We start from the raw sequence: 22,193 nt of genomic DNA on the forward strand, positions 1-22,193 counted from the left end.
ATTTGCAGCAGTTCCTGTAGTAACAGTATAGAATCTAACAATTTATAAAGTATGTTTATGGTTTTTGACATCTGGGAAAATTTAATATGGATTTAGTTCACATCTGTGCTGAAAAGTTAGTATGAGTTTGAATCGGTCAACTACTTAAGGTGAAGTATGTTTACAGAGAGTTTTACACAAGACTGATGATATATTTTAGATATATTATATGCATGTAGATTTTTGGAATAATTTCTACATTATGATGGCAATTTGTTTTAATTGTCAATAAAGAAAACTTATGTTGGTTAATATTAAATATATAAACTGTGCCGATATATATACTTACAGTTCTTTGTATGTTTAATTTTCGCACAAAGCTACACGAAGGCTATCTGCGCTAGCCGTCCCTAATTTAGCGGTATAAGACAAGAAGGAAGGCAGCTAGTCATCACTACCCAATGCCAACTCTTAGGCTACTCTTTTACTAACGAATAGTGGGATTCACCGTCACATATTAACGTACGGCTAAAGGGCGAGCATGTTTGGTGCGACCGGAATTCGAACCCATATATACATTTATAATGAATTATAATAAACTGGATTTAGTGATAACTCCGCATGCAGTTGTGATTAAGCAAAGAGAAAACTTTACGGATCTATATCTTGAAATACATGACAAACGTATGATGTTGACATAATAAGACCTTTCCACACGGCTGTACAACGATTTTTGTGTTTGGAGCTGAACAAACATCGGTTGAAGTCATGCATTGCTTGATGTAGTTCTCTGTTTTGTTTAACGCAATTTATTCAAATCTATTCTTCACAAAACGGGATTTGATATATTTATAATTTTGAGTACTTGAGAAAAAAACAACTTGTAACACTGATCTACCTAACTTCTTTGATGCGTTTTCAATCAACCAGTGTTGTTTGAAATCATTGCTTATCAATTATGTTTAACAGCATTTTTTGAAACCATATTTATAACAACGTGTTAAATATTGAACAAAAATATTTCATCAGTATACGGGGATAAAATACAAGAAGCCTAAATAGTTTTATTATACGAACATTACAGATCGAGACCATAAATAAAACCACAATGATTGGTCATCACCTGCTGTTATTTTAATAACTAACCAAAAATGCTCAGTAATTTGTATTGTAAGCTATTTGAATAAAGAACGTTTTGGTATACATTCTGAAGATAATAGCATTCTTATATCACAGAAATATCTGATTTCAATTGTTTAAAATTGATTACCGAACTAATATATTACGTAAATAACATTTCTGTGTAAGAGAAAAAAAGTGTTTTATTTTTTATAAGTCTTGGAATTTTGATGATCAACATAAGTATAGAATAAAGTTAACAAAATTAGAAAATAACCAGCAACACCTGTTTATATAGTATTTGTTTTACATTAAGCACAAAGCTACACAATGTGCTATCTGAGCTCTCCCCAACACAGGTCTCGGAACCCGGTTTTAAGCGTTGTAAGTCGGCAGACATATCGCTAAGCCACTGGGGAGCCACATTTATATATCTTTAATTATTATTTCTCCAGACATTTCTAATATTGTGCAAATGTTTCGCATATCATATTCAATACTTATTTGTTGTTTATTTTATGTTTTTTTTCTCTTTAGCAATAACCAAACAATCTGTTTATTGAAAATCACACGTAAAAAATTTATCTACTCACACAATTTGATATGCACACGTAAATAATCTGTGTGTTCATACGGATTTATATACATGCGTAAATATTGTATCTAGTCACACTGATTGATTTTCACACGCAAACATCCCGTCTATCACACAATTTGATATTCACACTCATAAGTAGCCATTAACAACTCCGAATGTTAAAATTAATGATAAGTTGTAGAATCTTCATTTAAACGCTAAAACATTCTTTACCGTTAAAACACGAGTAGATGCCAATGACCACATCAGCGATCGGAACCTGATACTTGTTCTAGACACAAATAAGTACATTTTGTGCTAACTGATTTTATAGAAGGCCACTTTTTGTTTTCACTAACTCAGGAATATTTTGACTAACAACAGTTAACAAATAATAACTTTTGCTTTTGGTTATAGTGGTCTGCACTCTAGAAAGTTACGCTAAGAACGGAAATAACGATACACACCGGAACATCCACGATGGTTGCAGTGATCTCGGAAACAAAAGGGGATGTGCGAACGGTAATGACAGATATGGGAGTAACGGTGATCCAAATTTTCATAAAAGTAATAGAAATAAAGGAGACAATAAGAAACGGTTAGGAAGAGTCACTGTGATGAGGGAAATAATAAATAAATCTAAGTAAGGGTTTCTTTTCTCCCTTAATGCGATGATATTATTGGGCCACGCACTCACGTGACATTAACAGATCAATGTTAATACTTAAACAACCAATCCTCAAAATACGTTATGGGATATGATGTGTGACTGGCGACTGAAGAAGCTTTCTTTCATAATACTCTTTTTTACTTTATACTGTGGCATCTAACGACCTATTTTCATTTTAACAAATGAAAGCAGTGACCGTCTGATTAATTAAAGTTTGCTACTAATCTTTACAACCATCTACAGTCAGAAATCATTATTAGACGTAATTTTATAATAATCTTAAATTAAAATCTCCTTATTCAACAGGCACATACACAAAACAATCTTTTTCTTTCCTTTTATACTGTTTCAGTAAAACTAGATGGCGCTATATTCAATAACCTTTTTTTTTTTATAGGAAACTTCCATTTATCAAATGAAATCATGGTTTCAGAACATTAAAAAAAAATAAAACTTAAATTTATAGATTTTTCTATGTTTGGCAATTCGAGTCCCAACATATAGTATTTTTCTTGACCTATTTTAATCGTTTCCTTTTCAATAAGTAACTAAAACAGTATGGAAGAAAAAGGACATTGGCCATACTTTACCTTAGCACTTCCATATTTTCTGCATGGTTACAGTTTTACTGTGATGCAGTAAGTAAAGTTAGTAACATTTATCAAAACTCTTAAAAGCACAAACGGTTTTGCTATATTCACAAACTTCTGATCTGATGAACCAAAGATGATCAGAATTAGATAATAAATCTAGGGATTAATACAGAATAAGATTTCTACTTATTAACAGGCCAAATATAAACAATATCCCATAAGATCTAGGTTACGTTGAAACAAGATATCAAGCTAATAATGTAGTGTAATTATAAAAAGAGAATAAAATAAAAACTGATAAACATTATAACATTCATTTACAGTTAACATGAGACGTTATTGTTAGACCTATTACATTGTTAACCGTTGCACTTTTTTATTAGTTTGCAGAGATTTTCAAGAAGTTGAAGAGTTTATCATAATAGTATTACAACTACACGATATATGTGTAATATCTATTGATGAATGCGTGTTTCTTTACAGACCGGCTTGTATACGGCAAATATAGTTTGCGGAATACTATTTACGATCTCCATTTCATACAATATAACTTATAGACATTATAAATTAAATATACTACCGACATTATAATTAAAAAATAACCTTAAAAAGAATGGAAGATACCACACGAAGCACATACCAATGACTCGGAAACATGATAGTAAAGTATATCAAACATTTGCATTGATTTCAAAACTATCTAGACATTCTTAAATAGCTTTTAATTGAAAATATAATATGGATAAAGGAACTTATTTAACGAGAACATGAGAGGTTACTCTTACATTCTATACCAACTGGGAAGAAACTGTAATGACATAAGTGCCTGTCAATAGAGAATAGCGATCGGTAAGTTTATTTATCTTCAGTTGTATGTGTTCTTTTATTTTAGCAAAGCCACATCGGGCTATCTGTTTGAGGCTTCCATATATTCAGTTGTCTCTACTGTGTAACATAGAACATTAAGTAAATATGAAATTATTATTGGAACTACCGTGGAACGTATAATTTAAGTAAAATGAGAACTTTACACATCATGTAGTTATAAATAAACTCAGAGTGAAAGTTTCACAAAACATAACATAATTTTACCTTCCCAAACTTAACAGGAGTATGACAAACAAATAAATAATAATAAAATGTAAAATAGAAAAGAAATTAAATATCTTACATGAAATAATTCAGATTGTAAGAAAGAGAAACGAATAATTCTGTAATTTACTTTTCGACGAAGTGAAGATGTAAACACCATAATGTTTATTTGGCATGATTTTCGACTTTGAAAGGACATCAATATAAAAAGAAATTTAAAATATTTCCATAAAATTTATAGCATTCATTTGTTATTCAAATTTGTTTCGCAATATATCCGACGAAATAGCCAATTATGAAATATAACCTTCCCATAATTTAGCATATAACATACGAGAGTTTCGTAACTCACAGCTATGGCCTTCGGTATGATTGCTTCATATCCCACATTATGTAAATACGAAAAGTTGAAGAATGCTTTTAATATAACAGTTTAACTTACAGCTGCTATCAACGTCTTTTACCTTATCGCTATCTAATGAGGACAGTGGAAAGTGTTCTACAGTTTATTCTATAAGTTAATTATCGGTAAAACTGTAACACAACTCACCGGAGACAAATAGTTGTATTTTTTGCATGGTATCATTTCAATATAAAAGTAGCACTTCTCTATGCAGAATAATATGAGAGAATTAGACAAAAATTAATTACTGATCAAATTTCGGGACATTGTAGTTGAGATATAAATAGACAACGTAATTCTTAAAAAGGTATTTATAAAGAGTATGAAAGAATTCCCAGTAAAACAGCACTGTGATAAATGTTCTCATCATATAAAACAACAAACAGGGGAATTATGTTGAATTTCCCACCATGCTTTTCGAATGGTATCTGTCACAACACCAGTAAAATAACGTTTATGTTGACTAGATTCACTAACTTATTCAATCTTTTGTAATTTCAAATACAATTATTAATACAAGTTAGGCTAAACGATTTAGACTATAGAAGAATAATGCCATTTATTTTATAGTAATCTTTTCTACACAAGAACATTTTAACATAAAATCTTAAAGCTTTATGGGGAAATTGTTATACGATAGGCTAAGTTACATTCTACTAGTTTGTGTTTGTGTCTGTAAAATAACTATGGATCTATACAACTTTCTCACAGAGTAACTAGTTTGTGTTTTATTGGTCATAGTTTCATGAGGAAAATGATTTTTTATTTTTTCAGGTTTTCTTTCTACTTTTCATTATTATCGTCTACACTGTCGGAAGTTACGCTATAAACGAAATAATCGAAAACATCCACAATGGTTATGGTGGTCATGGAGATAAAAAGTGAAATAGGAGCGCTGTCGATAGAGACAGGAATAAAAGTGGTTTCACCAGTAAACCAGGTTTTGTAATAGGTAGTGGAAATGGAAAATACAAAAAGAATGTGTTTGGAAAAGACCCATACTTTGGCTTGGGTTTTGACAGTGGCCTTAACTTAAGAGATGGGTTGGAAAGAAGAACACGAACAGCAAGACAATCAGAAATGCAATTCGGAACTAATCGAAGAGGAAGAAGATTGGATAGTGAACTAAGAAGAAATGAAATTTTTATTTGGATGCATAAAATCACACTGCTGGATGATAATTGGTAAGAGGTCAATTAATTTCGATGTTGAAGTTCATAAAAATATGTGAGTATATCAAAATTTAAATACCAAAGCGTTTGGAATAAAGTTAATCAATTTAACCATTTAACATTAAACTCGACTTGTGAGTCTGTAGATCGCCTGTTCAAATTCCTATCGAATCAAACGTGCTTGCACTTTCACTGGTCAGAGTGTAGACCAAAATTCTTGACTTATGTAATATTTCTTTTATTAATGTGAATATTGTTTCACATGATATAAAAATGCATAGTATGCTCTTTTAATAACTGTCATACAATATCGTCAGTGGTTTGTTAATTTTTTGGAAGAATCTGCTTTGTTAACTTTAATGTTTTTAAAAGTTCTGAATATTAAAAAAAAATGCTTCTCTATTAAGGTTAAAAAAAGTAAATTGTTTTCTAATTAATGTGTAATGTCTGTGAGCTTAAAATTTCTACACATTAAAAAATTATTAGTTCTGAAATGAGAAACATAAGGGCCTCAGGCCAAGTTGTTTTCTTAAAGTAAAGCTACACATTGGGGTATGAGAAATTTGTAATTGCATAGAACCGAGTCCAGATATTAGTGATTAAATTCACTCAAGTCATTGCTAACTCGTTGGAAAATGAGAAAGGACTGTTGTATTTGTACAGAATAAGAAATTTTCAGTTTTATTAAAGGGTAACATTGGAACTTCTACTTTACATGTAACTGTGAAGAAAGAGGTTGAAATACATAAGTGGAATAGCCTGTGTGATACGTTACTTCTTACACAGAGATTTATATGTCAGTCTATTATATAAACATTTTATGTAAATTGAACATAAATAAATAGAAAAATTACGTATATATATATATATATATTAATAATAAAATAATAATAATACAGTTAATAAAATAACTTACTTTTAACAACATCGACAATTCTGTGGTTTTAATTCAATTGATATGAAAGTTCTTATACGTTTTCTTTTTTCACTGCTTTTTAGGATCCGGATTCTCGCTGATAGAAATGATATTCTGAAGTCTTACCTTTATTCAAATAACACCAGAAGGTTATATAGTACAAGAAAAATATATTCTTGAACTTATTGTACACTGAATATTGAAATAAAAATTGTATTGAAATTTAGTTTCATTATTTCGTGGTTATAGAAAACACAAAACAATAAACTGAATCAAGTAAGAAATAAAGTGTAATTTATACTTAAAAGAAAACTTTCGTTAATCTCTCTGTGTATTTCTCCTGTTCCAGGAACATTTTTCGAAACATATTGAAATGCTTGCTTAAGTTAGTTTATGTAAAAGATATTTCGAGTGTTGACAATTCGAAGAAGAAATGTTCTAGAAGAACTATTACCACGTGGTGAAATGTTTGACCCTGATATTCATCTTTTATCTGTACTCACATTTTTGTTATCGATATTTAATCTATAAGCCAGCTAATAGCGTCAACTAATTACAGTCTAAACCAAACGCTAAACGAGCAGCGGAGACTTTCTCAACATGTTTTATAGAATCATTGTTGTTCTATAATCATCATTGTTTTATGCACGTGAGTACTGAAACTTCACTGTAACCTGTATCACTCTTCTTATAATTAAGCAAAATATTACGAGGCTTCTAAAATATTTGTTTAAAAAATTAATGTTTCTCTATTAGTGACCTTGTCTTCTACCAGGTTGTAAGGAAGTATTATTTTTGTTACACGTTTTCTTTCATATAAACGTTCATTAGGGCCTGGCATGGCCTAGTGCGTTAAGGCGTGCGCTTCGTAATCTGAGGGTCGCGGGTTCGCGCCCGAGTCGCATAAACATGCTCACCCTCCCAGCCGTGGGGCGTTATAATGTGACGGTCAATCCCACTATTCGTTGGTAAAAGAGTAGCCCAAGAGTTGGCGGTGGGTGGTGATGACTAGCTGCCTTCCCTCTAGTCTTACACTACTAAATTAGGGACGGCTAGCACAGATAGCCCTCGAGTAGCTTTGTGCGAAATTCCAAAGAAAAAAAATAAACGTTCATTAGTTTATTGCAATAATATAAAATGAACTAAAACACTGCTAGGAACAAAGTCTATGAACGGTACAACTATACATTAATTGTTCCAAAAGAAGCGTGAAAGGTGTTCTACACAATTTTAACATATGTATCTGGTACTACTGGTTATGCGGTACGTTCGAAATTCTTGTATCATACAAAGTAATAAACACTGGATAAAGAAACAATGGCTTCATAGAGTCAACTGATACCAAGCTAATACATTTAAAAAAAGAAAGACTACAACATATAGTTTTGAAAATAAAAGACGAGTATTTCCAAAAAATTCTTGATGAATAAAGATATAAATTCATTTGTTATCAATGTTATTTTCTTTCATCAGTTTATATTTTTCTTCAGAAACATTATAATAAAAAGTATTCATTGTGATAAAGGAAATAATAAATTAAACTAAGTTAGAGTTTGTTACCAATTTGTAAACAATTTCTTTGTGATAGAAAAAAATGAATATTAATTTCGAAGTCTGCGTATCTTATGGAAAATCTATTTGTAAAAGCAAAATAACTTGTATGGAATTTAAGTTATTAGGTCAAAGTAATATTGCAAAAGATCTCAGGAACAGTATTCAAAACTCCTTATGCAATGATATTATTGGGTCACATTATCACGTGACACTAACAGATGAATTTTGTTAGGTAATTAACCAATTCCCCAAGTTCTTTTACGGGATATGAAGTAAGATTAATTAGAGTAAAAGCTCTCTTTCATAATACAGCTTTTTTATTGGATACTATAACATCTAACAACCTATTTTTATTTCAACAAATGAAAGCAGCGGTTGTCAGTCTAATAAAGTTCACAATAGATGCTTTACTACATCTACAGTCAGAAACCATTATTAGATGTGATTTTATCATAATTTTAATTTAAAATCTCATTAATCGACAGGCACATACTGTTTGAGTAAAACTATATGACGCTATATTCCAGAAAATTTTGATAGGAAACTTACATTTATCAAATTAAATCATGGTTTCAGATTATTTATCTATTGATTCATTGATCTATTTTCATCGTTTCCTTTTTATTAGTTATTTGAAACAGTATGGAGGAACGAAATCACTGGCTTTACTTTACGTAACATTTCCAGGTTTTCTGCATTTTTAATGTTTTATTGTGATATAGGAAAACAATATGACATTTTATTGTCGAGTTTAATAAGATTCATCAAAACTGTTAAAAGTATAGCAGTTTGTTATATTCAGTAGCTTCTGATCTTATCAACCAATGGGGATCAGAATTTGATAATTAATTGAGTGACTAATATAGGTAATTGAAAATAACTTTTATACTTGTTATCAGTCATAATGTCGACAATTTCCCATAAAGTTTAGGTTGTTTCCAAACAAGATATCAAACTTATAATGTTGAATAATCATGATGAAAAAGTGAATAAAACGAAAAACTGATAAACATAATAACATAGATTTACACTTCACATGAGACATTAATGTTTGACCTATTACATTGTAAACCGTTACATATTCCAAATAGTTCTTTAAAGATTTTGAACAAGTAGAAGTGTTCATCATAATATTATTACAACCACACTCTAAGCAAGTTTCTTTATATACAGTCTTATATACGGCAAACATAGTTTGCGGAATGCTATTTAAGTTAGCTATTTAATACAACATACATTATACATATTATAAATTAACTATATTACAGACATTATAGTCAATAAAGTTACTGAAAGTAACCTTAAAAAAAATTGAAACATATATTAGAAGAACACACCTATGCTCAGTAACATGATAGTAAAGTATATAAAACACTTGAATTGATTTGAGATTTATTTATACATTCTTCAAGAGCTGTTAATTGAAAAAATAAAGTGGGTAAAGGAACTTATTTAATGAGAACATGAGTTGTTAAGCATACATGAAGTGCCAACTGAGAAAACATTGTTACGATACAAGTATGTGTCTGTAGAAAATAGCGTTCGGTAAGTTTATTTATATTCAGTTGTATGTGAGTTTTCACGATGGCAAAGTCACATCGAGCTATCTGCTGAGTCCACCACTGGATCAGTTGTCTTAATTGTGAAACATAAAACATTAAGTAAATAAGAAATAATTATTGGACGCAACATAGAGTTTGTTTTGTTTGCAAGACTAACTAACGTGTGTCTTAATTCACGTTTCTTATATAGTCGTACAATATCTCTGAACTTTCTGTACTGGGATAAAATGTATCTGAATATTCTTTACTGGTACAAAATTCAACTGTTTCTGAACTGCGGTGTACGGTATCTATACGTACTGTAACAGCACATAACCTGACTGGACTTCAATTTCCATACTGGGATAAAATCTATCAGAGATTTAATCAATGATACAGTCTCTCTGAACCTTTTTCTATACTGTAACACAAAACGCTATAATTCTAAGATAGTTTCTCTTCTTGAAGGGCAAGCAAAGAGCAACAATATTTAATAGAAACATTTATGACATAAAACCGTACTTGTAAAAAACGTATAGTTATTTACTAAAACACTTTTGAAATAAACGTGTTTTGCTTTTATATGTGATGAAACAAAATAATGTTTATCATTGTTATTAAATACTTGCCTTGATTTTTGTAAAATTTTTCGCAATTTTGATTTTCTGTCTTATTTTTACTGCACTTCCTTGTTGCCTTACGTTTGAATTTCAGGTATTTTGCTAATACCGCATGTAAGTGCTAATTGTTTACTTCGGCTGTATTTTCATAACATATTCCTCAGTTCAGGTTCAAAGCAAGTTTGTTTTTGAATTTCGCGCAAAGCTACATGAGGACTATCTGCGCTAGCCGTCCCTAATTTTGCAGTTTAAGACTGGAGAGACGGCAGGCAGTCATCACCACCCACCGCCAACTCTTGGGCGATTCTTTTACCAGCGAATAATGGGGTTGACCGAAAATTATAACGCCATCACGGCCGAAAGTGCGAGCATGTTTGGTGCGACCATAATTCAACCTGCGACCCTTAGATTACGAGTCGAACGCTTCAACCCACCTGGCCATGCCGAGCCTTCTAAGAACGTATATTATCACAAGCCAATTTGTACAGATTTCTGCACAGCGCGTTTTAACAAGTGAATGTGGATAGATTAACAACAACAAGTTACACACTATGTAGCCCTTAAGTAAAAAAAAAAAAAAAGGTCAATACGTTTCCAGTCAAAAATGTCACAACTGAACCAGAAAACCTGTTCTAAATGTAGATAAACATCTCGAATAGACCTCACTGCACGTGTATTCTATACAATTTATTGAAGACAGCTAGAGTTCGATGTGTTATTATTGACGTGATTTGATATTCCAGTTGTTTAGAGAAGTATTACGAATCTCCAGTTGAAATATACATACAACGTAGTTTATTTGTTCTAATACTATTCTTTAATGTGTACCTTTAACAAAACAACATGAAAAACAAAGTGGCAAGTTTATTTTATAATATGTATATGATATGTTTTTTCTCAGCTGCAGCACAGCGGCTTATAAAACGGCTCAAAGTTATTATTATTTTATTAATATTTTAAGTACGAACTTCTAACTCATATCTTCATCACCTCTTGATCGATTTGAGAGCTAATATCGATTGATGTTCTCGATCGTACCAAAAGTATCATAGATTAATTCAGTGTAATCCTGCCAAAATAATTTTAATTGAAGGTAGGTTGATAGGAATCCTGAATAATACTAAAAGTGAATAAAATATACCCACTCCCTACCGCTGGTATTAGTAGTGTAAGTAAATATAGGTTGAAAAAGGACACAAAAATTGTCTCGTAGATTAATTTACTCAAATTCTGCTTAACAGATTTTGAAGTGCCCTTGGTTATTTAGGTTTCTGTCTTGTTTTATCAAATAATGCTTTTGATAGCAAAAGATGTGTTTTTAGTTATGTCTTACTGGAACTATCAGAGTTAACATCTCAACTGCTTGTTTTTGAATTTCGCGCATAGCCAATCGAGGGCTATCTGCGCCTACCAGTTCCTAATTTAGCAGTGTAAGACAAGAGGGAAGGCAGCTAGTCATCACCACGCTCCGCCAACTCTTTGGTTACTCTTTTACCAACGAATAGTGGATTGATTGTGGGATTGACCGTTACATTATAACGCTCCAACGACCGAAAGGGCGAGTATGTTTGGTACGACCAGGATTCGAACTCGCGGCACTAAGTTTACGAGTCGAACGCCGGGGACTTTTAGCGAGTGTGAGCTGAGATATAGGAGAGTTTTCTGCAAACTTTTGAGTTTATATGAATAGTGTATGAAAAACTTATAACCTGTGACAACCACCTTCACTTATCTGAACAAAGATAAATTACTATACTCACTTGGATAAAAATAATTACTGTAAGAAACAGCACCAGTTGAATGAGAAGAAAAAGAGTTACGTAATTCAAGTGAAAATTCTGAAGATGAAGGTGAAGAAACTTCTCATACAGAGGTGGAGATAGTTCCTTCCTACACTAAAAATAATACGGATTATGTTACTAACTTAAACAAAGCCTTGGATGTTGATAACGCAGAAACTAATGAAGAAGAAAAAATCTAGAACAAACAAATGAAAACCAAGAGTTTACTCTGGTTGTGTCGAAAAGAAAAAGTGGAAATTCATTACAAAATGAAACTACACAACCAAAAAATACACCACTTAAAACAAAACACCCAAATATTCTATTATTATTGAGGCGAGCCTGGCACATATAATCAACAGCAACTAGCAGCGGAAGTTACCAGATGTAAACCAGATGTTGAAACAGCTGGTGTCAAGCGTTTTACCTTAAGGCGGTGTCATTGTCCGAGGTCAATGAACTGCTGACGTAAATAAACTACTTAAAGAATGGCCCATGGTGCTGATGAACTGACTCATGCTGCTCTACCGTTTGTCAATATGTAATTGTGGATTATCGTAACAAATGTCCCGTATTTCTCTCCACAGTTCAGCTAAGCCTTTTAATTAACTTTCTCAGTTTTTATATAAGACTATTCAGCGTAAAACATGTTAATTGTGAAATCCAAACCATTGTTGTGAATATTCCATTGATCCATTTTTCTCTATCCCATCAAACAAAATGTCTTTCATCCTTACCAGATAATGCGATATAGAATGCACCTGCTAAAAGTACACGTTTCTAACTTTGGTCATCTCGTTGTGTGTATTTCATTGTCACTTAAAACCTTTCATCCTGTCACCTGTTGTCAGTGGTAGTTTTGTAGTGGCTATACACCCATTTGGATTACTTCGTTCTAAATGTGTATCTTACTGTTGTCAATATTACCTTCATCCTTGTATTTCAGTGTGGATTAAACTGTTAACAGTTCCACGAAAAGCTTGCTATTTCTCTGTGCCAACCACATTGTAATTATCCTGTTAAAGACCGCCCTTCAGTTTCTGTTAAAGTTTGATCTCCACTGTCTACTGGTTCGTTATCAAGTGAAACTATCTGTCCTTCTATTTTATAACACACTACAATTGTAATCTGCTTTTTTGTGAGATTATACAGGGTATTCGGAAAGTCACTGTGTAGTTTTGAAAACAGCGATAACAGCATTCATTCAGTCTATTTCAAGCCAGCAACTGATAGCGGTGTTTAGAAACAAAATAAGAAGGATCCAAGCCTGTATTGATGCCAACTGGAGTGACTTTCAACATTTTTTGCAATTATCATTCATATTTACCTCCTATTCGATACTGAAACATGTCTGTTAATAAATATACAAGTGCACAGTGACTTTCCGAATACCCTGTATTTCTAATAAATATTGTTCTGGGTGTTATCGTTGTTTCTGTTTTGTCTCAGATATTTCTATAAATCTCTAAATTTTAAGTAAATTTGTAACTCCCGAGTGAGCCCAGCATGGCCAGGCGGTTAAGGCACTCGACTCGCAATCTGAAAATCTTGGGTTCGAACCCCCATCACACCAAACATGCTCGCCCTTTCAGTCGTGAGGACGTTATAATGTGACGACCAATCACACTATTCGTTATTAAAAGAGTAGCCCAAGAGTTGGCGGTGGTTAGTGGTGACTAGCTGCCTTCCCTCTATTTTTGCACTGCTAAATTAAGGATGGCTAGTGCAGAAAGCCCTCGAGTAGCTTTGCGTGAAATTTAAAACAAAACAAACCAAAATCATATCTAACAAGTATTCAATTACACTACTGAACAAAAGTGTTGTCTCCCGCTGTTACAGTGGAAAGTCTACGGAGTTACAATGCTGAAATCAGGGGTTCGATTCCCCTCGGTGGACTCAACAGATAGTCCGATGTAGCTTTGCTATAATAAAACACAAACACAAAAGTGTTAAGACAAGAAAATATTTTGTCATTCTTTCCATTTTGTGGGGCTAATTCTTCCATGTCACCACGTAAGAAAACTCAAATATTTTATACCAAAATCAACATGGTAATACTTTACTGTTGACAACCGATGAATCAGTATGAGAATACTTGTCATTCTTTAGAATTTCCATAAACTTGTACCAAGGACATATCATAAGGGTTTTGCTTGAATGAACATACTGATTAAATTTAAGGTCTGAAATAACTGTCATGGTGCCCGATGCAGTGTGTTAACTATATAGAAAGAAGCTAGTAAGGAATTAACATATGGTACCGGTGTATGTTAGAAATAAATTTCATAAAACTTCACAAATAAACCTTCATACAGAGAGTGTTTAACACATTATATTAAGTTTTATTTTCATTGCCCAAAAAGCTTAGAGAATTGTCACTAGAGCAGAGAGTCCGTACAAAAACTTTACGTTGTGCTGATTGGACTCTATCGCAAATTGCTTCAGAATGGAAATGTTCTCCTAGAACTGTCAAGTACACCCTAGATCATGAGACTGAGACAGGTAAATTAGAAAATAGGAAAGGAAGAGGAACTCAGTTATACTGATGTTAAGTATCTTTGTTCATGCAGCTTTCAGGACAGAAAGAAGACTACACGAGATAAACAGCCATGAACCTAATGACAGAAAAGTGTCCTGATATACAGTGTCAGACTCAATGAGAATGAAATATTTGGTTGTGAAGCAGTTAGAAAACCTTTACTTATAACCTCCAATCATCATGAAGAGACTGAAATCTGCTAAAAAATACAAAAGCTGGACGGCTAATGATTGGTAAATGGCTTTATGAGTGGATAAGTCCAATTTTGAAATATTTGGTTCAAAATGTAGGTCGTACGTCCGACGGAGGAAAGGTGAAAGATACTTACCTCAGTACATAGCACCAACCATGAAATATAGGTGGAGTCAGTATAATGGTATGGAGGTGTTTTTCTGTTAATGCAACAAGAGATACTTGCAAAATAAATGGAAAAATGAACCAGTACAGATACCATCAGATACTGATCCGCCATGGTATATCCAGTGGTTGGTGTATAATTGTTTAAGAATTCCACTATCTAGAAAATAACTACCCTCTTTCAAACATTAAGAAAGAAACTGCTGAAGTTATTTTAATGATACAATGGCCCCCATAGAGCCCCGATCTCAACCAGCTTAAGTAGATCTGGAACATGATGGATCAAAAACTTGACATGTCAAAAATTACTTCTAAAGAAACTTTATGGAAGTGTATTACAGACATTTGAAGTAAATTCCCAAAAAAACACTTTTATTAGATGTGTTGTAACGATGGTTGAAAGACTGTCTGCAGTTATTAAACCAAAAGGGGGACACAAAATATTAGCTATTTACTGAACTCAACACTTCCATTGAGTTTCTGTTGAACTATATTTACCGAACTCAACACTTCCACTGAGTTTCTGTTGTATTATGTTTACCGAACTCAACACTTCCACTGAGTTTCTGTTAAACTATGTTTACCGAACTCAACACTTCCACTGAGTTTCTGTTGTATTATGTTTACCGAACTCAACACTTCTACTGAGTTTCTGTTAAACTATGTTTACTGAACTCAACACTTCCACTGAGTTTCTATTGTACTATGTTTACTGAACTCAACACTTCGACTGAGTTTCTATTGTACGATGTTTACTGAACTCAACACTTCGACTGAGTTTCTATTGTACGATGTTTACTGAACTTAACACTTCCACTGAGTTTCTGTTAAACTATGTTTACTGAACTCAACACTTCCACTGAGTTTCTGTTGAACTATGTTTACTGAGCTCAACACTTCCACTGAGTTTCTGTTAAACTATGTTTACTGAACTCAACACTTCCACTGAGTTTCTGTTGAACTATGTTTACTGAACTCAACACTTCCACTGAGTTTCTGTTAAACTATGTTTACTGAACTCAACACTTCCACTGAGTTTCTGTTGAACTATGTTTACTAAACTCAACACTTTCACTGAGTTTCCGTTGTAATAAATAGGAACATTAATAACATTTTGATGTTTCACCTGTGATTTACCTTCCAATGTTCCTTGACAGAAACCTAAAACCTAATCCCTGATTTTGTCCTTACAGTTTTGCACAATACTGTATGTCGGTAATACTGGGGTTTAAATAATTTGTCTGAAGGAAATAAATCTGTAATGCTGAATAAATAACTTGAATTTCACTGACTGATTACAACTTGTTAAACTTTTACACAAAAACCAAAACTTGTTTCCGTTAGTAAAATCCTTTAGCTATACTTGTTAAAAACCATTACAGCCGGTAAGTTGATAATTGTCAAACCTATTGGCATCATTACGAATACAGGACTCAAGATGGTGCTAATCTAAACTGCTTAAATTGCAAAAAATCTAAAATTTTATAACAATGTGGTTAAAAACTGGTTATGATTACAGGTTGTGGTTTCGGAACATCTGTTTGGAACATAATTTGAAATAAATCATGTAAAAGAACTTGGAACTTATCGCAGCTTCAGTTAAGTATATGATGTAGTTGGTTAATTTTTGTGTAACAAAAGAAAATGTACTATTTCAAGTAAAGATTAACAGCCATCTTGTCACTACTCTGACATCATCACTTGAACAGTAGATAACCTGCCATGTAAAGCTAACAGTTGAAACTAAGTAAGTATATAGGCAAATAATATGAACGTTCATATACGTTATAAACTGTCACAACTCCATTATAAAATAAGTTTCATATTTAGAGAAGGAATATCGAGGTTTTTTGTTGTCTATTTTTAAACAAATTAATTTGAAGTAAGGATTATGTTTTGATACTGAGCACGAACAAAAACCCACATGAAGTAAAAATGTATCTTAAGATAGCTGGTATGGGTATTAAAACTTTAATTAAAATGAAATACTGAACAACGTTACGACCTTCTTAAGTGATATTCTGGTTAACAGGTCAAAACGTTGTTCTGCAATTTATTTTAATTACGTTTTAATAGCTATACCAGTGTCTTGAGAATACAATAACAAAATAGCTGTCAGCATATACTGAAAACTAAGATTCTGCTCTATCTAAGTGTTTAGTAGAAGTTTTATAATAATATCTGTTATCTTAGTTGTAAGATATTCACGTTAAAATAAAAACTAGAAATAGGAAAAAAACATACTTGTTGTCATTGTTCTATTAGCTAATAGTCAAACAAATAAAAAGTGAACGTAACAGAGTCTGTTTACAACTAGTTTTTAAAGTCAGGATTATTTCTTATGCCAAGAGAAATGCTTCAATATTTGTAATAGAACAAAATATGTCTGCTTACAGAATTAGTTTCAGGAAGAATGGGGTATCAAAACTGTATTATGATACAGTTTAAATTAAATATCGAACAGTACACTCAATTCTGTGTAATTTTCTAGTATTCGAGACCAAAGGCGTTGTTGCTGGTGGTGTTTTATAGCGCAAAGCTGCACAATGAACTGTTTGCACTCTGTCTATTGCTGGAATCGAATCGCAGATTTCAGCACTGTAAGCACATAAACTTATCGCTGATCAGCTGTGGTGGGTGGAAAATCAAAGGCAAAGTTCTGAATTATGATTTTTATGGAATGGATTGACTGAAAAAATCTAAACTGACTTCACAAAAGCTTTACTTAATTTTGTTATGGTTTGTTTGTTTGTTTTGAATTTTGCGCAAAGCTACACGAGGGCTATCTGCGTTAACCGTCCCTAATATTCCAGTGTAAGACTAGAGGAAAGACAGTTAGTTATTACCATCCACCGCCAACTCTTGGGCTACTCTTTTACCAATGAATAGTGGAATTGACCGTAACATAATAACGTCCTCATGGCTGAAATGACAATCATGTTTGGTGTGACGGGGATGCGAACCTGTAATCCTCAGATTGCTAGTAGAGCGCCTGAATTATCTGGCCATGCTGGGCCATTCTATTTTTTTATTGCCGATTCTAAACGAGTACAAGCATGCCTTGTAATTTTGTTGGTCAGTATATAAAATCATGACTTTGTATAAGTAAGTTCTGAATTGTAATGTTAGTTTTTGTTGTTTTTTTTCCTCACTTGAAAAACCTCTAGTTTTTCGTTACTTCTCTTTCTAATAAAAATCACCGTTAACAAAAAACCGTTAAAGATTTTGTTTATTGGTTGTTTCTTTTCAATTTCGTGCAAAGCCACACGAGGGCTATCTGCGCTGGCTGTCCTTAATTTGGCAATGTAAACTAGATAGAAGGCAGGTAGTTATCACCACCCACCGCCAATTCTTGGGCTACTCTGTTACCAACGTAGAGTGAAATTGATTGTTACATAATAATGCTCCCACGGCTGAAATGGCATGTTTGGTGTGACAGGAATTCGAACCCACGCCTCTGACACTACTAGTCGAGCGCCCTAACCACCTGGCCATTTCGGACCATTAATAATTAACGTAAAGACAAGTCTGACACTCGATTTACCACTTCTTATCACATTTTATAGTTTTAATGGAATTTTACAATATCTAAAACAAAGCGTTATTCCAAACAAAATTAGGCGTTTTTTTTTTTTTTTTTTGTTTTGCTTTGTTTCTCAGACAAAACATAATGTTATCTCACCCTACGGGCCCGGCATGGCCAAGCGTGTTAAGGCATGCGACTCGTAATCTGAGGGTCGCGGGTTCGTATCCCCATCGCGCCAAACATGCTCGCCTTTTCAACCGTGGGTGCGTTATTAGTAACGGTCAATCTCACTATTCGTTGGTAAAAGAGTAGCCCAAGAGTTGGCGGTGGGTGGTGATGGCTAGCTTCCTTCCCTCTAGTCTTACACTGTTAAATTAGGGACGGCTAGCACAGATAGCCCTCGAGTAGCTTTGTGCGAAATTCAAAAACAAACAAACAGACAATTAAACTTAACAGAAAATTGTACTTCTGTTGTGTGCTTCCAACATATTGTACTCATTGATGTAGACCTGTCATAGCCAAGCGGTTAGAACGATTGACTCGCAATCTTAGGATCGCGAATTCAAATCCCCGTCGCACTAAACATGCTTGCCCTTTAAGTCGTGGGGGCGTTATAATGTAATGGTCAATCCTACTATTCGTTGGTAAAAGAGTAGCCCAAGAGTTGGCTTTAGGTGGTGACGATTAATTGCCTTCTCCCTGGTTTTACATTGTTAAATTGGGAAGGGTTATCTGCGCTAGCCCTCGAATAGCTTTGCGAGAAATTCAAAAAACAAATATAAAAAACGACAGTATTACTTAATTTGAAAGAAAACAAAACGAAGTTTCATTTGGAAGAAACGTCTTTATTATTATTATTTAATATACAAAGCTGTTAAAGTTTGCTATCATTAATTATGCAAATGAACTTGTTCAGAATCGACTCATCAATGAACAAATATATCCAATAGGAGACATTTGATTTGGAAAGTTGATAAATTTCACTTAAGAATTTTAACTTTCGGTTTAATATAGGAAAACTTCACCTTAATTAAACCTGTTAGTCCAGTAAAGGCTCTGCTTACCAGAAAAGACCCGTCACAAGATGAATGGATGTTCATCATCCCATACCAGAAAGTATCCGGGTAAACATCATTAACTGTTCCTTTTTTCATCAAACGACTTTACGAATGTAGTCAAACATCATGAAATATTACTCATTAAAATATGATAAGTTAACGTTTAATCAGATGACATCACCGAATACCCAGAAATATAATACCAGTTGATACTCATTCAACTGGTATCACCAAGTGTCCAAGAACAAATGGTCAGTTAATGTTTCTTTACGTGAAACCATCAAGTGCCAAGGAAACATTACCATTTAATGGTTAATTACTTGATACCACCAAGTGTCCAGGAACATATGATCGGTTAGCACTTATTCAACTGATACCACCAAGTGTCCATGAACAAATTACCAATTAATGTGCATTCCTCTGAAACTACGAAGTGTCTATAAACGAGCGATCAGTTTATTTTTATTCATCCGACACCATGAAGTGTCAAGAAAAATTCACCAGTTAATGGTTAATCACCTGACATTTAGGAACAATGACCGGTTAATATAAGGGCACGTGACATCACCAAGAGTCAAGGAATATATGACTAATTAATTGGTAATCACGTTGTACCACTCATAAACTAGAAACGGACCAACAAATAGTATTTTTATCAAACACAAGGAATTACATTATTATTAATATTAACGACTGTTTATTCTTCCACTTCATGAGGAACTAAATAAGAAGTGTTCGCGCGATGTGATCACCTACACGTCACTGATGTTTAGTCATTACACATAATTAATTTTCAGTCAATATTAACACATCGTCAAAATTATGTATTAATTGAACATTAATAGCACTTACTTTTTTTTCCTTTAACAGATAACTTTCTGAAGTCACGATCGTCCTACGTGCCGAAAAACAAACTCATCCCATTGGCCCTTATTCTGTATGACGTCATGTCTCTTGAAAAATCGGTTGGCACTCACTCACTGTATGTTAGCTCGAGTTTGAGACAAGTTACTGTTACAGTGTTTTAGTCTAGAAAAGCGTTTGGATTAAGAGTGTTAACCTTATGTAATTGACTAAACATTCGAGGACAAGCTCTGAGCTGTAACATGTGCTCCATTTCCAAACAGCATGAGAACTCTATAATTGGTATGATTGTACATAAACCGTTCTTGCCTCAGTTAGACAGGTTTATAACGCTATCATAATGATAATAGAGAAGGCATAATAATACTGTAGATAAAAAGCAAACAATGCTGGGAGATATCTTGACGAAGACCAAGCTGGAAACGTCTGTTAATTAATCGACTGGCGCTAACAGAAAGGAATAAACGGCTAAAAGGTAAGTAAAACAACCACTTTTTGATACGTCTGGTGCTAATCGACTTTGAATTGTATTCGTATGTTTTATTGGTACCTATCTCACTATCAGAGTCGCAGTCAGAGTATTACATAAAAAAAAACAACCTTAAACTAAATCTTGACTGTTCAGTTCTGATTTCTCAGTAATTCCGGTGAAAACTTTGTGAATCATTTGTAAATCTACAACTTACGAGAACTTTAGTTGTAGTTGAATGAAATTGGAATACGTATTTGACTTCAATACGTTCCACTGTGGCATGTACACAGTGCACTATTGGTAACACGATTAACGTAAACACAATACATAACAATACGAGAAGTACGGCAACCCGTAGTAACAGAAATGTTCTTAAATAATAATAACAGATATGTGTAATTCTGTTGAAGCGGGGATACGATGTGAAAGTATGATTTTTGTATACTGGGAACTGACTAAGCAGGTTTACGTAGTTCTTACTACTTACTCTTTCTATTGGTCATAGTACTTAAGAACTTTCAAATGATTGGTTTGAAGGGCGGAGTTACTCAAGTTGATTTGCTAAATGTATTGTTATCTCGACAAATCATAGAAGAGGGAGGTTCTTATTTTATATTTATCAGGTCTGAATCTCAAATTCGAGTTTCTAATTCTTTATGTATTTGTACATGTTGAATAGTGGGCGTGATGAAATAGAAACTGAGTAACAAGACAGCTGGACGTATTACGTGACATACAGTTACAGATACTTAACTTTTGTCTTTACATTTCCTCTTAAATTAAGAAATTAAAACATATATAATTTTAAAATTTAGATTATGAACTGCGTTTTGATGCTAATCTCATTGACGTGAGTGGTTAAAATGTTAGTTCATAAAATTTTGAAAATAACGCGTCAAACGTCGTGACACGTGCAATTTAACCTACATGGGTAAAACAAAGGAATTTTGTTTCTTTTGAATCTCGCGCAAAGCTACGCGAAGGCTATCTGCGCTAGCCGTCCGTAATTTAGTAGTGTAAGACAAGAGGGAAGATAGCGAGTCATCACCACCCACCGCCAACTTTTGGACTACTCTTTTACTAACGAATAGTGGGATTGAGCGTCACATTATAATGCTCCCATGGCTGAAAGGGCGAACGTGTTTGTTGCGACCGGGATTCGAATCCGCAACTCTCGGATTACGAGTCGAATGCCTTAACACACTTGGCCATGCTGGGCCAAAAAGTTTGTTTTTTATAGTAAAGCCACATCTGGCTATCTGTTGAGCCTACCGAGGGAAATTGAACCCTGCTTTTGGCATTGTGAATCTATAGACTTACCGCCGCACTCGTGGTAAGGAAGAAGCCAAAAGGATATTTG

General features: G+C 33.4%; 1 protein-coding gene across 1 annotated transcript in view; it reads left to right on the forward strand.

Annotated features, from left to right (window-relative positions):
* The window catches only part of LOC143226255 (uncharacterized), a 283,013-nt gene that overhangs the window by 257,247 nt on the left and 3,573 nt on the right, over positions 1-22,193 (forward strand). The gene's annotated exons all lie outside the window — the stretch shown is intronic.

Source organism: Tachypleus tridentatus, chromosome 9 (genome assembly GCF_004210375.1).
Source record: "Tachypleus tridentatus isolate NWPU-2018 chromosome 9, ASM421037v1, whole genome shotgun sequence".
Classification (NCBI taxonomy): Eukaryota; Metazoa; Arthropoda; class Merostomata; order Xiphosura; family Limulidae; genus Tachypleus; species Tachypleus tridentatus.